This window comes from Schistocerca serialis, chromosome 2, assembly GCF_023864345.2.
Source record: "Schistocerca serialis cubense isolate TAMUIC-IGC-003099 chromosome 2, iqSchSeri2.2, whole genome shotgun sequence".
Classification (NCBI taxonomy): Eukaryota; Metazoa; Arthropoda; class Insecta; order Orthoptera; family Acrididae; genus Schistocerca; species Schistocerca serialis.
In genome coordinates, this window is record NC_064639.1 from 615,292,285 (window position 1) to 615,308,599 (window position 16,315).

The window sequence follows — 16,315 nt, forward strand, 5'->3', positions numbered from 1 at the left end:
TTTACTTGCTTAACCAGCTTTGATATAAACCTGGCAAACTGCATGGCTAACCTAACCTCACTTCGAAAGCCTCCAGCCGATTGATGATGGTACAGCTCCGTTTTATCAAATCGAGAAGTAGCCTTTAACACTCGTTTACTGCAGGTCTCATCATGCATGTCCATGTGTGCTTTACAAAGACTTTTAAATCACACAGCAATCTGTGAATTAATGAAGTCAGTTTCTGTATACTATTTGCTATAAAATTTTATATAGCCCTTCAGAATAACAATAGTTAATCCCTTCATGAGTTTCATTTCTAAACCTCACATAATTTCGGGTATATTCAGAATTACCTAAAACCTACACGCCTCTTCAGGCAGGCCTTGGTTCTAAGAAAATCGCTAAAATAAGTAATTGAATTCCAGAAAAAGAACGACCCGCGTTGTTCCGTGTGTACCAAGGAACACAGTATACTATACAGTATAGAGACAGTGGAAATGTCGACCATTAGGGTGCATGCATTGTCATTGCCCAACCAATTGTCGGGTAGACAATGTCACTGCCTCGTTCTATTAGAAATGCGTTTGGAGCTGTACCAAATACGGGGTGAAAACACAAAGATCCCAGGTGTTCAACGTCCCTATCACGTGCGCAATGCAAATCAGATACCTGATTACCCGCTGTAATGGGGAGCCCAGCTCTTAAAAAAGAATATTTCGGTGGAGAGAGAGGTTTAACACGCTTTCCTGTACGCCTATGCTGTGTTAAGTTTCATATTATTATGCGCAATGCGTTCCATTTTAATGAAATTCTTGCTTGGCGTTAAAAACAGATTCTACAGCTGCAAGAATCAGCAGTGTACTCTCCTTGTTGTAGGCCTGTTATTCATCTGAAGAACCTTCAAAATCGTTTTGGATGTTCATTAAAGGGGGGCTAGTATGAGATTGTAGTCTTGAATACGAGAAATCGGGTTTCTGGCGTGATGTACGACTATCGACACTTGGCTATGTTGTCAGATAATTGTTTTTCGTCTACCAATTGTACAATTGGAGACTGGAGTAGTCTATTCCTTAAGTGTGAAGAAAGAATTTGTATTACAGTATATACTTTTAAAGTAGGTTAACGTTTTCGCAATTAATTGGCATCGTAAGATGCACTGCTCGCAAAATCAACTGTATGGGGCTTAATTATCTTGAACGGAAGAACCTGTTGATATGGCATCAAACTCTTTTCATGAGAAGCTGTGAGCAATTTCCTTCCTTAGTTGTTGATTGTACTTGATAGAATGCACTTATGTATAATGTACGATGTAAGAGATGAGTGACGAAGAGTACGCTATGTAGTGTTAGCATTTTTTTAAGGTAGGCTGTTAAACGCTAGACAAACATGCAACTTTCACATATTAGCAGTTACTCGAGGACGTGTTTGTAATTATCAGGAATATAGAGGTTGTGAAGTATGAAACCAATTTTTCTAATGAATTTGTTGTGTTGAATATCCGTAAACGATAAGGCGTTGAGGAGTTGACGGTTAAGGAAAACTTGATAAATTCTCAACGCGCGATAACTACTGAGTGCCTTTCGCTATATATTTCTGTGGTAATCCGATGTTATCTTAATATTGTGTGTCTATTATCTTATCGCCGATTGTCACAACGCGAGCTCTACGGGTACAGTTGTTAGTTGTGCAGACCTGTCATTGGACAAGAACAAAGGCTCTTAGGGAGGTACGTAGTTTTCAACTATTATTGTCTGACATGAAGGCTTCCGTTGTAGTTTTACTACATGTACCATTTGAGTCACAGTATTCATAATTTCCCTGAATTGCCTCGAAATACGCGATCCTCCTTAAAGGAGTTTTTACCGGAGACGAAAATGCTCCCCGCAAACCCAAATCGCGCCCAGTAAACCATTCGGTGCCACTGCCCAGTAAAGTTTCCTCTAAAAATATGTATATTCTTGTCTTATTAAAAAGGACACAACAAAGTTTAGAAGTCTTTACGTGCATGGAAAAAAATTAAAATGAGAACTGTCACGAACAGAAGGAACAAATGTGTGTTGTGAAACAATAAATGATTATTATGCCATAATTACTGTTCCCGTAACGTTAATATAAATGTCTCCACAATGTTTAGTATTATTTTGTTACCAACAAAGCGTTTATTGGAAAACATTTTAACACATATTAAAACGTATATCGTTTTCAAGTGTTCATATTTAAATAAACATTACGCTGGCTAATGTTTATGTCCAGTACACACATAAGTTGGGTGATAATGGTAAACATTTGCATAATGGTGTAAAAAGTGTCAGCTTGTTTTTTAATTGATAGAGATTTTTATGTAATTATGTTTGTATGTGTGTAATATACATGAACAAGGGTCAACATTTACACATTCCAGCAGATGTAAATCAATGAGCATTACACTGATGGATCACTAGGAAGAAAGATTTCATCCAGCCCTATTGATGTGATGTTATTTCATTTTCATATTACAGAGCTATCTTTAGGAATTTTTTGACTGAAATTCTATTTGGAAAAGTAAAATGTGATATGGCATTCCTCTTGCATTTATGAAGTCTGACTGTCATAACAGAAAGCAGCTGACTTCATTGCGTCTAAAAACTGCAAAAACGGAGAGTGGTTGGGAAAAAAAAAAAAAAAAAATTATCTGAATAGGAAAAAAAAAACAGTGCTGCACGTACATAGCACAGAATAGCGTGGCAGAATTTCATGCCTAACTACAGTTTGTATCCATTCATAACACTGATGGAATGTAGATGATGGTCTACACGTCTGAGTCAGCAGTTTATTTCAACTGCAAAATGAATCTGAAGATAAGACTGTTTTCCACTTTCAAAATTTCAGACTGTAAGTAGTAGTTTTGGAAGAGTTTTTGTGAAATGATACCTCTTCTTCCTTGTGTAAACATTGAAATAGCACCTTCATAAGAAAATAATTGATCAAGGAATCTGTTTCCATGATTCTCGAGGCTCGTTTTGAAGAGTTAGTGAGGAGATGATACAATGTTTAACATTATGCTTTGTTGAAGGCTGCTAAGATGTGACTTTGTTTGATTGTCTGGACATACATTTTCTGTAGTTTCCTGGACAGGCTCCAGATGTGCTTCATGATAGCATTTTCAGCAAGACGATATGCAGGTGCTCCGCTGAGCTGCTACCTTCTTTGTACTCACCGGGTCGACAGAAGCGTCCGATCCAACGCGTCGGCTTTGACCCGTGACGTAAGGGTGTTGTCGTGTGTGACGTCATGACGGCGCGGAGTTTGGTATGAGTGTGGCAGTCTCCAGTTCTGTTTTATCTTATTTTATTTGCTTTTCTGATCTGTTCGTTCTATCTCGTGAGATTTTTTTAAAATTTAAAAACACTTATTACTTATTTTAATTATCTGTTTCCTCGAATTTCTGTTTTAGTTTATTATATTTATCTTTCTGATCTGTTCGTTCTATCCCGTGAGATTTTTTTTTTTTTAAGACAAAAAACACTAATCAGCTACTGAAGCATCTTTATCTTCTATGGGTTGCAGGGGTTACGACCCCTGGGGAGGTGGGTGGGTATTCATGCATGGCTGTCTTCACTTACACGTTGCAGCTGCGCAAGGCGTCTAAATTTGTTTATATTTAGTTTGCCCCCCACCCAAAACACCCCATTTCTCGCACTTGTCCCGTTAGTTTCATTAGGCTTCTTGTGGGAAGTGTGTGTGTTTTTGTTTCCGCCACATTTGTGACGTCATGGGTCAAAGCAGACGGGTGGGATCGGACACTTCCGTATTTCCGTACTCACCTTACTCTCAACAGAACGTTGTAACCTGGAAAATAATTAAGCAAAAATATACAGTTATTTTCCGTAATTAAAAATTTACTCATTTCATGTTTGAGGTAGGCATCTATTTCTTCAGTAATTCTTAAAGAAATTTTGAAACTTGATTTACGAAAACCAAATAAAGGTTAGGCAGAGAACCTGGTAAATGGCATCAAATTGAGATACACAGAAAACCTGAAAAATTAAGTTCTATTCAGAATCTGGATTTCATTCCTCTGATATATTGGCTTTTGTTGTTACTGTCTCACCTGGTGAGTTGAACTTGCCTATGCTGGATGTATGCTTTGACACATGATGTAATGTGTAATGTGTCACTTGTGAAGTCATACCAGTGCAAACAAAAAGGTAACAATCATTGGCAATGCTTGTTTTGCTTGTACATTATTTTCTTGAATGTAAGTTTTTGGGACAAATTGATTGGTATCATAACTCTAGGTTTAGATTAAGTTGAAATGTGGCTGGTAATGAGTTGGTGAAGCCTATGAATGAATTTGAATCCTTAGTTGTGGTGATCTGTAGTGTAGTTCAAAGTCTATTCATGAGGTAACTGTAAGTCTTGCCACGGTGCATATGTTACATATATTTGATTTTGGTGTGTTGTTTTTGTCTGCCTTTTTGATAATGTTGTCTACCGAAGCCAATGGGCAGTGTTGGAGGCTTTGATTTACTTGGCTCATCTCTGTGACATTTCATGACTACATACTGACCAAAAGAGAACTTGAATATCATACATACAAATACAGAAGAACAATTGCCAACTGAGTTAACCTTCTTAGAAAAGGATGTGTGACAACTAGTGTGGAGTAGAACAATATGTTGAGATGTGTGATATCTTGCTGTAGAAGCAGTTGGTTGGAATGGGAGTGGCAATAGGCGTATGACAGACTGGGATTACGGGAGTGTCAGATTCCATCCGTCTGCTTTGACCCATGACGTCATCAGTATGGTGGAAATGGCCATTCTCAGCGTCTCCAATATAGCGCCTGGCGATTATAACGTCACTACATACACACAGCAACAAACATGAAAATACGTATAAATAAGACAATAACGTCTCCTTCCAAAAATATAATCCACCTAATTGGACAGTTGCAGGAAGTTAGGGGGTTTTAGGGTGAGGACAAGCTAAATACAAAAATAAAATAATAATAAAAAAAACACAGCATGGCAACCTCCCCCCCCCCCCTCCAAAAAGGAAAAAAAAAAAAAAACCACATTCCGCCACATCAACAAAATCCTCAAGAATCAGACACTTCCCTTGACCTATATAGCTCAACCGCCATTGTCTATACCACAAAAACAACTACTACAAAAACTGGAATCAGACATTTCTCATGATCTATATAGGTCAACCACACCTGCTGATACCAAAACACCTACAACTACAAAAAATTGGAATCTGACACTTCTCTTGGCATATATAGGTCAACCACAGCTGACGATACCAAAACACCAAAACCTATAACTACAGAGATTGGAATCTGACATAAATTGGAATCCCTACAGAAATTAAAACACAATCAATACACAAAACGTCACAACTCCAGAACAATAGACCCAAGAAAACAGTTACTTGCCACCAACAAATTCCAGCGCTGCAAACTAGGTTGGCTGCTCCAATCAAACGTGTGTGTGTGTGTGTGTGTGTGTGTGTGTGTGTGTGTGTGTGTGTGTGTGTGTGTGTTCGTCCCCCCCCCCCCCCCCCCACACACACACACACACACAAAAACCAGAAAACACGAACGGGAAAAAAAATTCCCAAACCACCCACAACCTACGAACTCAAACCTTCCATGTCACCCCTTCCCCAAACAAAAAGCTGCCAACAAATAAAAACCACAAAATAAATGAAACTCAATTGCACCTTACAAATCAACAACTACTTCAACTAAAAAGGTCCTCTACTACATAATGATAAAACAATCCCCCCCCCACAACCGCCTAAATCCACAACAATACCCACGGCCCACCCACCCACACACACCACACACCAAAACCCCTCAATTAACCACCCTCAGCCTGTACATCTTACCCACAGTCCTCAGAAAAATACAATAATCCCCAGGGACACACTTCCACCAGCAGTACTCATATAAATGAGATTGCAAGTTAGAAGAGCACCTCTTCCTCCTCCCTATGACTGATTTAACTGCCCCCCAAAACACTATTGTATTAGTGCATGCCTCCATTTGATAATTTTTAAACTCTAAACTATGGTTCACATCGAAGTGATCAAACACCTCTTCCCCAAACTCCTGCAAGATGGAAAAGCATCTGAAACTACAGTACTCCACTCCTCAATATACTCTTCGATTAACCCCACCAATTCCCTCTTAGTACGGCCCTCCAAAACTCTGATAACACAGTCAGCATAACCACCCCTGAAATAACACCCACAAACCAACTGGAGACTTACCCCTCCCATACTTCCTCTTCCCAAACTGTGAACCATTGATTTCAACCACCACCCCGGCCCAACAATTTACCCCTATATTTCACATACTCGGAACACACTTCCCTACAAAAAGAACAACACCATTCTCTCACTCACTCCAGTCTCATGCACACAAAAACTAATGGAGGACCTATAACAGAAATAGTGTGTCAGCAAAACAATCTCTCATGGCCAACGTAGATTTCTTGAACCAGCTACTGCCTCCAACAGAACGCCAGACATTACCACACCGCCACAGCCACATGTACCCATCCCTGGTCTGAGATGCCGGAACTCTGGTCAACCTCGTGTTCTTGCGGCAAATACTGCACTTCACAATTTCAGCAATTAGCCCAAATACCTGGGGGAATTTGATAACGGACAACATATCCTCCCCCATCTTGACTGCAACGTAACACTGTTTTACTTCATCATATCAATACTTAACAAGAGAAGCCACACAATAAATTAAACGTCTGACCACACCACAAACAGCAAACCAATAACATGCAACAAAAACACCACATACGTAAACAAAAGATAAAGTAATTGATAACTCACTGAAAAGACTTCAATCCTTACATCACGAACTTGCGCGCCCACACACACACACACACACACACACACACACACACACACACTCGCTCTCTCTCTCTCTCTCTCTCTCTCTCTCTCTCTCTCTCTCTCTCCCCTCCCTCCCTCCCTCCCTCCCCTTCCCCCCCCCCCCCCCCCCCCCCAGAGGGCACCATCAGACACAAGAAGACGAAATCTACAAAAACAAACAACTCGTAAACTAAGGTCCGCACCGTAGTGGTGGCACACACAACAACACCCTTACATTATTGTTTAAGTTGAATGGTTGGTGCAAAGCCACTTGGTGAGAGATGGAAAAAATAATGAAGAGAATATTCTTCACTATAGGAAGTGAAGTTTGGTGTTTGAAAACCTGGCAGAGGAGATGTTTCAGTTGTTGCAGTTCTAGATTGTATTGTAGAATGAAGAGTCCATTTTCTTGTGGCTGGATGTCAGTTTTGTAAGGAATATTCGCTCCATATTGGAATAAAGAATGAGAAATCAGTTTGTGGACAAACTCGGCTGGGTAATAACAGCCTACAAAGACTCCCTCAAGCAAGATGTTAAACATACGGGAAGAGGGACTGGTTGGCACTGCACAGTGGGTGGCACCAGTTAAAGTGGAGCTGTATTTTGATTTGATCCATGAGAAATGGTTTTTGGTAACTAGTAGCTTTAGTACCTGTGTGGTGAAGATCAGAGGCCAGGTAACTCACTGACCCAAATATGACTAGGTGAAACAAATAGCAGAAAAGCCATTAAAGAGTTTGGATTAATTAGGGTAGTGTGTCCTCACATTGAACTCCGGTCATAAAGATGTCCGCAATAAGTTGGAATGATGTGGGGGCATGGCAGTAAGGGGTGGACAATGTTAGAAAGGAATCATATAGATGAACCATTGGCAGTATGACTTACGGCGGGGCAATTTGAGAGTCCATATGTGCAGGGTTACTTATAGCTTCTGTTTTCAAAGTAGTAGTAGTAGTAGTAGTAGTAGTAGTAGTTTTATTGTAGTTATTGACCAAAACATATGGAATATTAAACAGCACAATTCTAGCACATTGGATCACCAATCACAGCTGTCAACTATAAATTTTCACCAATCACCAGAAATTTCATCTCCACCAAGTTGTATCTCAGTCCTAGGTAATTGCATTGATGAATTAAAGTCACCCAACCCAGTTGACATAATCTGCCTCTCTGAACACCATGTGACCACTGGTATAGGAACTAGGCCTAAGCACAATGAGAAACTCAGACAGGAGAGTACTGCAAATGTTAGAATAAGGAAAGGTTCTCATAAAAGTATAATTAAAAATAATGTAAGTATATTTCATCAAAATATTGGGAGTTTAAAGAATAAAATAGATGAGCTTCTGGTTTGTTTAGAAGATTTAGAAGCTGAGGATGAAATAGATATACTATGCCTGTCTGAGCATCACATTGTTACTGATATGATGGATAAGGTAAATGTAAGTGGATATAAGCTCTCTGCACATGTAATGAGAGAAAATGTGGAGAAAGGAGGAGTTGCCATATATGTCAAAAGTTATCATTGTGCAAAAAGTATAGAAACAAAAAAGTTTTGTGTAGAGAAACATATAGAAGCATGTGCCTGTGAGCTTAAATTAAATAAAGGCACAGTTATAATTGTAACTGTATATAGGTCCCCATCAGGAAATTTTCATCTATTTCCGAAAAATTTGGACTCCTTGATGTTCTATCTGTCAGACGGGGGGAAGCAAATTATTATTTGTGGGGACTTCAATGTAGATTCTCTGAAAGAGGGTAATAGGAAAAATGACCTTGAAGTATTACTCGGTTCTTTCAATTTGACACCCGTTATTGATTTTCCTACTCGGGTGGTAAAGGATAGCAGCTCACTGATAGATAACTTCTTTATAGACCAAGACAAGTTTAACCAGATAAATGCTCAGCCTGTCGAGAATGGTCTTTCTGATCATGGTGCACTGCTAGTTACAATATATGACATAGTTCCATTCAGCAATACTAAACAGTCCTCCAAAGTAGTATGTTCAGTCAACGATTTAACAATTGCAAATTTCAGGGAAAGCCTACAGCAGTTAGACTGGGATGAGGTGTACTGTGAACCTGATGCCAATTTAAAATATAATTTATTTCATGACATTTTTGTAAATGCATTTGAAAACTGCTTCCCCAAGAAAATAGTTAAATATACTTGTAAGAAACCTTGTAACAAACCATGGCTTACTAAGGGTATAAAAATATCTTGTAACTGGAAAAGGGAAATGCATCTGACAGCAAGAAAGAGTAGTGTCCCAGAAACTATCAAACATTATAAAAACTACTGTTATATTAAGAAAAGTTATTAAAAAATCCGGAAGTATGTGTATCATGTCTGAAATCAGCAACTCTGATAATAAAATTAAAACAATTTGGAATATTATTAAAAGAGAAACAGGTCAACCAAGAGCACAGGAAGACAGTATTACCATCAAATTGAATGAAAACTTTACAAACAGAAAGTCAGAAGTTGAAAATATTTTTAATAATCATTTTCTAAATGTTGTGGATATAGTAGGATCCGGGTGTTCATTAGAAGATGCTAGGCTGTTAATGGAAGAGGCCATACCTATGCAATTTGATACAATTGAAATCTCACCCACTTCTCCCTCTGAAATTAGGAAAATAATAAACTTGCTTAAAAGCAAAAACTCACATGGAATTGATGGCATTTCCAGCAAAATACTAAAAGCTTGTTCTCAACAGATAAGTAAGATTCTCAGCCACCTGTGTAATAGCTCTCTGGAACAGGGCATCTTCCCTGATAGACTGAAATATGCTATTGTTAGACCTTTGCATAAAAAGGGGGATAGATCTGATGTCAACAATTACCGTCCAATCTCCCTTCTAACAGCTTTATCCAAAATTTTTGAGAAAGTAATGTATTCAAGAGTAGCTTCACATATCTGTAAAAATGAAGTACTAACAAAATGTCAGTTTGGTTTCCAGAAAGGTTTTTCAACAGCAAATGCCATATATGCTTTCACCAATCAAATTTTGAATGATCTGAATAACCGAACACCACCCATTGGGATTTTTTGTGATCTCTCAAAGGCTTTTGATTGTGTAAATCATGAAATTCTGCTAGACAAGCTCAAATATTGTGGCATGAGTGGGACAGTGCACAAATGGTTCAATTCGTACCTAACTGGACGAGTGCAGAAAGTTGAAATAAGCAGTTCTCATAATTTGCAAAGATCAACACATTCCTCAAACTGGGGAACTATCAAGAATGGGGTTCCGCAAGGGTCAGTCTTGGGTCCTTTGTTGTTCTTAATATACATTAATGACTTGCCATTCTATATTCATGAAGAGGCAAAGTTAGTTCTCTTTGCTGATGATACAAGTATAGTAATCACCCCTGACAAACAAGAATTAACTGATGAAATTGTCAGTACTGTCTTTCAGAAAATTACTAAGTGGTTCCTTGTAAACGGACTCACTGAATTTTGATAAGACACAGTACATACAGTTCCGTACAGTGAATGGTATGACGCCATTAATAAATATAGACCTTAATCAGAAGCATATAGCTAAGGTAGAATATTCCGAATTTTTAGGTGTGTCCATTGATGAGAGATTAAATTGGAAGAAACTCATTGATGATCTGCTGAAACGTTTGAGTTCAGCTACTTATGCAATAAGGGTCATTGCAAATTTTGGTGATAAACATCTTAGTAAATTAGCTTACTACGCCTATTTTCATTCATCACTTTCATATGGCATCATATTTTGGGGTAATTCATCACTGAGGAATAAAGTATTTATTGCACAAAAGCGTGTAATCAGAATAATAGCTGGAGTCCACCCAAGATCATCCTGCAGACATTTATTTAAGGATCTAGGGATATTCACAGTAGCTTCTCAGTATATATACTCTCTTATGAAATTTGTTATTAACAACCAAACCCAATCCAAAAGTAATAGCAGTGTGCATAACTACAATACTAGGAGAAAGGATGATCTTCACTATTCAAGATTAAATCTAACTTTGGCACAGAAAGGGGTGAATTATTCTGCCACTAAAGTCTTTGGTCACTTACCAAATAGTATCAAAAGTCTGGCAGATAACCAACAAGTATTTAAGAAGAAATTGAAAGAATTTCTGAATGACAACTCCTTCTACTCCATAGAGGAATTTTTAGATATAAATTAAGAAAAAAAGAAAAAAAAAACAAAAAAATTATAAAAAAATAAAAAAAACACAAAAAAGTTGTTATATTAACTTAAGTATGTTGTTAAATTAACTTAATTATGTCATGTACTGGAAAATTTGACCCGTTCCACATCATTACGAAATATCGTATTCATGATCCATGGAACTAGTATTAATCTAATCTAATGTAATCTATAAGGAAGAAGGTAGTGTTGCTAAAGGCATTGGTCAGTGGGAGCAAGGCAATGGGCATTTGGGGCTGTTGGTATTGAAACAGGTGGCACTGGCAGTGACAAGGATTCCCAAAGAGTCTCTTATAAATAGGTTATGTTTGATGGATGGATGGATTGAAAATTCTTAGGTGCTTAACACAGTGGTCATCAGCACTCAGTTTCAGAGGTAGGAAGACTGCAGAATAAGAAGAGAGAAGTTTTGTGCATTGCAGGTAGAGACTGAAGCCACAAAAATTGAATTAGAGCATTTATGGGAGGGAAAATAAACTGGAATGTGACAAAGTTGACTGGAAATGGGCATAAAAGAGTAGTTTGAGTTGTTTTGTTACATTTGATCTTGTGAATGGATGTAGCCTGTTGCCTGCTGAAGAGGTGGTGGTTCATGCTTCTATAGAGGAAAGTATGTTGCAACAAACCGTAAGCAAGAATTTAAATGACAAGTTGAAAACTGAGAAGAGCAGGAAAAAAAAAAAAATTAAAAAATCTTCCCCGTTGATAGCAGTGATGTGAGGTTTGCACGCAAACAGCTGCATGAACAGCTAGGATCAGGGCAGCAGGTCGCAAATATGGTAAAACCTGGTGCTGCTGTGACGAGGTATAAAGGATATTGAGGCATTGACAAGTGATTAGAGTAAAGGATCTGGTATTGATAGATCATGAGCAGGCAACAGCCTGTGCAGGAATAGAGAATGGAGTATCAGAAGTGACATGGATATTTTTGTTGCAGCAAAGTCATACACAAATGTTAGCGTTGTTGAGGTTCTACAATGGTGCAATCAATCTTGGATGAGGAAAGCTGTCATATGAGCTAACCTGTAACTGACTGGGTTGTTTCAGACTTCAAGTGGGTCTCTCATATCAGTGCTATCCCAGTTGTTGCTATTCTGAGTTAGCTGAAAACATGGGGGAGGGGGGTGGGTATTGTCTACAGTGGTAGAATTCCTGTGGCTCCACATGTAAGACACCCCCCCCCCCTCCCACACACACACTAAGGAACTTGTTGGAATAAGCTTGTATCAGAATGTCAGACAACTGAAAAATAATGTTAATGAGCTTCTTATACATTTTCACAATCTAAAATGTCAGTAAGAAATTGGTATATTGTGTCTGTCTGAGCGTCATGTAAATGTTGAAATACACATGTTTACCCAGAGGACTACAGATTAGTAGTTTACTTCTGTGGGGAAAATATGGAGAAAGAGTTGGCATCTATGTTACAGGTAACATAACAAATCTATTGGAACCAGTAGTTCTGTGTAGATCAGCTATAGGAAGCCTGTACTTGTTAACTGCTGCTACTGGAAAAGCTGTTTCTGTAATTAATGCAGTATACAGAGCCAGACATTCCCCCAAAAATTATTTTGCCACATAGCAGATAAAAGAAGGCTAATTATTTTCATCAAAATAATTTATTAATAGGCCTAGATGTATTCCTGTCAATTCTGAACAGCTGGTTACCCAAGAAAATTATGAGGTATGGCCCTAATAAAACATAAGAAACACTTGTAGTACAAAATTAATGGAAAAGCAGAGACGTGGGACTGATTTCATATTACAAGAAATACTGTGCTGTTGCAAGGAAAGTGATTAAAACATAAAAACAAACACTCTACAATAACTGAAATTAATAATTCAGATGATGACATTGTTATACGGGTAATAGTTAAGAAAAAGTAGGAAATCAGCTACGCAGTGTGGAGGATTTTGTTATGAAAGAGAATGACCAAATAATGATAGTCATCAGGTGGCCAAGTCATTTAATAATCATTTCCTTGATGTAGCACAGAAGATTGGCATGGGCAGTTTAAGGAACAAAACAATAGAATACATTCAAGAAGTGTTGCCAATGCCAGAGAGACAAGCAAATCGCATTTACTCCTACTCTGCCAAAGAAATTAAGAATGTAATTAGCTCTGTCAAAACCTCTCACAGAGTTGATAATATCATAAATTACAGAAATTCTGATTTTCACATATATGAAATGAATGTATTCTGTCACATATGCAATAAATCACTATCACACAGGATATTGGCAGATTGACTGAAATATGTTACTTGAAAAGAAAGCCGAGATACAGATTTTAATGATTACTTAAAAGTCTCACTATGTATCTCCTTCTTGAAGGTACTGGAGACTATTGTATGTGCAAGAACCATAAGACACCTTTCTCAAAACAAGATACTTGGTCTGTTTCAGTATGGATACCAAACACGTATCTTCACAAAACATGCCATTTTTCAATTCACAGATCAGTTTGTAAATGGAAAAATATTGTGAACTAGTATTTTCTACAGCTTCTCTAAAGATCTTGATGGTAGCTGGTTTTTGTCATATCTAACTGAAAGAATACCGAATGTTGCATTAAGAAACCCAGGGAGTATACACTAGAGTGCATCTTCAGAGTTGGATACACCTTTGTTCATCTTAAATATAAATGATCTGCCCAGAAATAATTTTCTTTGCTGATGCTGCAAGTATTATGATTAGTCCTGATGGAGAAATGGCAGCACTTGAAACTACAAAGTTTGTTGAAAATTAATAACTGGTTTTCTGCAAATGGACAAGTAAGACTTAGAGAAAAAGAATTCATGCAATTCTGTACCATACAAGGCATGACCAAACCATTATAAATAATGTATGAGGGTAAAATCAACAATTGAAACAAAATATTCTAAGATTTTGGATGCTTATATTGATAAGAACCTGAACTGGGAGTTGCATGTTACAATCAGTGGAGACTTTTGTGTCATGGATAGTATCGGATTTTAGAGATGAAACTGCCAGTTGCTTGACTTTTTTGTACTTTCATTCACTGATGTGTTGTGGCATCCTATTATATGGAAACTTGTAATTGAGGAACAAAGTCTTTGTTGTGTGTGTAAAGTACAGTAAGAAGAACACAAGATTAAGTATGTAGATGTGTGGGGTTATACAGAACATGAAATTTACTACACAGAGCTGCCACATCTGTCATGACAGATACACATACGTCATTCCGTGCTGCTTCAGCTGTGTGCCATAGTTTATCAATTACATTGACTGACTAGTTATGACATGCACCTATCAGCAACCAATGAATCTTGCTGCATACTCTTTCCTTATATAGAGAGACTATTGGTGGTATTATTCCTAACTACTCTGCGTATTTGTGCTAAAATCCTAATGTTATACGTATCCAATTATGAAGTACACATCATGCCAACTTGATATTTGTTGAATGCTACCTTCATGGTGTAGCAGTTTTAATGCTTCATACTCTTTCAAATATTTATGTATTGAGGAAATTGCTCATGGGCGAACAGTGGGATGTCAGTATCCAATGGACACAATATTCCAGCAACCTGTACATTGCCATCAGGTGCATTGATGAACTGACTGAGCAGGGGCAGAAGTGGTACTTTTCTTTCTTCACCCCCTCTGTCTGATCTGCCACACTCTCTGCGGTGTGTGTACAGAATCTCCTCCCCTCCACCCCCCCCCCCCCCCCTTCTTCCAGTTGACACATTGCTGCATCTTCAGTTTGCACCAAAAGAGGTATGCTGGCAGCACCTCTGTTATTGCTCTGCCTGCTCCCAAAGTCAGTTCATTGTGAGATATTTCCTTCCTTCTGTTAAAGAAAAATTAAGTGTAGGTTTCCAACGATGTAGCCACTGTAAAGATTGATCAGCGAATCCCAACAGATTCTCTGATGACACAGTCCCAACAGTTAGACATCATTGTTGAAACATTAGAATGGTCATAATCCATTCCATTTAATTCTGATAGACAATGTTCAAGGACTGCTGACTTGTTAGGCTGCTGCAATGTGGTGTGCTGTTGATATTCTTGGCAATGATCTTCAACAGTAATCACCACCTGACTTATATATGCCTTGCCGCTTTGGCTGGGTATCTTATAAATCCTGGACTTCTGTAGACCAAGGTTGTCATTGACACTACCAAGCAGTGTCTGTGTTTTAGCTGGTGGGCAAAAGACTGTCTTCACTTGATGTTTCTGGAGGCTTTCTTGTATCTTTCTGGGTAATACTTCACAAAATGGAATAAATGCAATAGTTGCATTCTCCCGTGGTTGCTCTTCTCTTTCTGTCAGTTGTACATTTGTTATTGGACATAGGATTCTCTGAATTTTCTGCTCCATGTAGCTGTTCTTCTGAAACACTGTCTTCAGATGTTCAAGTTCTTCATTGAAACTTTCATTGTTGGAGAGGTTGTGAGCCTTATACATCTGTGTTTTGAGCAACGCATTCCTCTTCACCGGGTGGTGGCAGCTGTCTGTGTGCAGATAAAGGGCAGCATGCATCTTCTTTTGGTACATACTGTGGCCCATATGTAGATGAGACCATTGTCATATGGCAACATGGAAGAGACTAGCTGAAAGATTTCCTCATATATCTCAATTACATACCCGAGAGCATTAATTTTACCATGAAATTCAAAGATAATAGAGTGCACCCATTTCTTGATGTCATGGTGAAAGAAGAGTGGGTGGCATTGCACTGGAAAAAGATACACATCAACCTATCTGGCACAGAGAAACTGGGTGCTCATACAGTGATACATAGGGTCACACCCTCTTTGACGATGAAGGTCTCAACCAAGAACCTGAACTTCAGAGGGCAGCATTGCAGATGAATGGTTGAATGGAGTGGCAAATCCAGAGCCTTAAGTCTTATACATACTGTACAGCCAGTGGGAACGTAAGATAAACATCAGGAGGATGTGACCATTTTGTGGTGAATTATCTTGAAACATAGGATGTATTCTCCTTATGCACCAAGTGAAGACAGTCTTCTGTCCACCAGCTAAAACATGGGTAGTGCCTGGGGTTGTGCCAAAGATGACCTCAGACTATGGAAATCCAGGGTTTATCCGATACACTACCAATGTGCCAACATATGTAGGTCAGACTGTGCACCATGATGAAAATCATTGCCAAGAACTTCAGTGGCACACCAGATTTCAGCAGCCTAACAAGTCTGCTGTTGTAGAACATCAGCTGTTGGAATTTAATGAAATGGATTACAACAACGCAAAAGATGTGACAAAGACA

The 16,315-nt window shown here is 38.4% G+C and overlaps 1 protein-coding gene across 4 annotated transcripts in view; it reads left to right on the forward strand.

Annotated features, from left to right (window-relative positions):
• Positions 1-1,042: 1,042 nt before the first annotated feature.
• LOC126457665 (transmembrane channel-like protein 5) overlaps positions 1,043-16,315 on the forward strand; it is a 294,095-nt gene continuing 278,822 nt past the window's right edge. The window contains exon 1 of one of the 4 annotated variants that reach the window (XM_050094160.1): positions 1,043-1,225. The gene's annotated coding sequence lies outside the window, so the exon portion shown is untranslated. The other 3 variants (XM_050094162.1, XM_050094163.1, XM_050094161.1) reach the window with 3 other exon arrangements.